The sequence below is a fragment of the Sarcophilus harrisii genome, chromosome 2, assembly GCF_902635505.1.
Source record: "Sarcophilus harrisii chromosome 2, mSarHar1.11, whole genome shotgun sequence".
NCBI classification, from domain to species: domain Eukaryota; kingdom Metazoa; phylum Chordata; class Mammalia; order Dasyuromorphia; family Dasyuridae; genus Sarcophilus; species Sarcophilus harrisii.
The window spans coordinates 29,841,436-29,843,441 of NC_045427.1; the positions used below are offsets into that span (position 1 = coordinate 29,841,436).

General features: G+C 38.6%; 1 non-coding gene across 1 annotated transcript; it reads left to right on the forward strand.

Annotated features, from left to right (window-relative positions):
- The first annotated feature begins 1,279 nt into the window (after positions 1 to 1,279).
- On the forward strand, positions 1,280 to 1,527 carry LOC111718733. Its single transcript, XR_002769224.1, has one exon. It is a non-coding gene; the product is annotated as a small nucleolar RNA SNORD17 (small nucleolar RNA).
- The last annotated feature ends 479 nt before the right edge of the window (positions 1,528 to 2,006 follow it).

Sequence of the window (2,006 nt, forward strand, 5' to 3'; positions counted from 1 at the left end):
GGGACAAAGCCCCAGGTCCCCCAGGCTGCCTCTTAGGTGCCTTCTTTATTAACAGAAAAGAGCCTTAGGGTGCAGAAAAGGAAGTGGTGAATGGTGTGTAATAAGTTTAGAAAATCTAGACCATGTGGTGAAGAGATTATTCCAGAAAATTTATATTTCATCTTAGGTGTGATAGGAGCATTTAGAATTTATTGAGTAGGGTGGTAACATTGTCAGAACTCTGCTTTGGGAAAATCACTTTGGGAGCTCTGTAAAAATTGGTTTAGAGTATGGAGACACAAGGTGGTTGAGAGACCATCATCATCATCATCCCAGGGAAGTGTGATGAAAGCCGTTGCTAGCAAATGTCTAGCAAGTGAATACTTGCCTGGCATTCAAGAGAGTATTAAAACTGGTCCCACTTTACCTTTACAACTGGCCTGATCTCCCTCTGCTCCCTAAGGACTTTCTGCTCTGAGCTGATCGACTCACTGTCCCTCCCCTGCCTACCCACCCTCTCCTTCTTTTGGAGGCAGGTTGCCTTTACCTTTCTGTCAAGTCTTTTGCTTTCTTAACTGATGGATCTCTCTTGAGAACAACTATGGAGCGTCTCTTTGCTTATAGTGTTATTTTATTATATTTCAACACTTTTTTGTCCTTTGTTATCTTGATTGTATATACAGAATCTGAGATTGAGATAAGAACTGTTATATTACTGCTTCTGTTTTCCCTTACTTTCTCCCTAAATATTCATTTATTGATTAACTCAATTCAAAAGACTTTTCTGTGCAAAAGAAATAGAAAACGAGAAATCAGAAAAACGAAATGGATTGGTTGCCAGAAATAGTACAGGGTGTGTTCCCCCTCCTCCCCCGCCACCCAATATTCTCCATTCTGGCTCCTGTTACTCCTTATTTATACTTAGACAATAGTACACTATTCTACTTAGATCAGAGAGTAACATCTAAAAGAAAATTTGTGTCCTAGTACAGCTTTTCTACATTAATAAAGGTAAACAAGAACAAAAAGAATGGTAAACTATAGATACTTTGTTTCTCATGATAGCAGCGCTATATATTAAAATTGTCATGAACCCCCATGGCTTCAAATTTGGTTGTAATTAAGTGGAATTTTGCTTAAAATATATCGGGAATGGTGATTTTTTTTTTTTTTTTTTTTTGTTAAAGCATCTTAGCAGTGTTGCTTTAATTTTTTTTGTGAATCCTGGAGATCTCTAGAAATTGTTGGCTGCTAATATTCCTTGAAGTAGACTGGAATATCTCTTTGGACTACTCTGTATGTGAAATGATGACAAAGTTTATCCATTCTCTGAGATCACTGTACATTAACCTTCTTGTAGCACTATGTTCCTATTTTAGGAATTCCGTGCTGCATAGGCTCCAAATGCCCAGCAGTCTTGCAGTGTTCTACTGTAGACCGTTGGTGTGGATGGTAGCATTTAGGAAGGAATGGATGGTGTCAGCAGAGGTGGAACCTCATCCAGTGGAGGTCTTCTCTTGCCAAGATGAATAATGGGAGTCTGATCACATACGGTCACTTCGAGTCTTATACCCTTTTATTACAGTGAACTTACAGCTCAGCCATGAGTTTTCTGGGACATTATCGAGTTTGATATAAGAAGTAGAAACCTCTTTAGTCCTCAGAACCATCAGCAATATATAATAACCAAATTCTCTCTGATTGCCACCGGATGGCACAAAATATAATAGAAAAAACAAAAGTTCATAGGATCACCCTTGAAGCGGAAGGGAAAGCAGAGGCCATGTGCTCCAACATCTTTATTTTACAGTTGAGAATACTCAAGCCTAGGAATTTCCCCAAGGCTACAACAGGTAGTAAGTATCAGAGATAGGCCCTGAACACAAGTCCTCTGATTACAGATTTCAGTAAGAAGGATGAAAGGAAAATTAAAGGAATGTGAATAAATTGTAGTAGTATAATATAACTGGTGGTTACCACCTGTGATCACTAATACCACAAATTGCATGTCCCTTTCTCTTTGCATA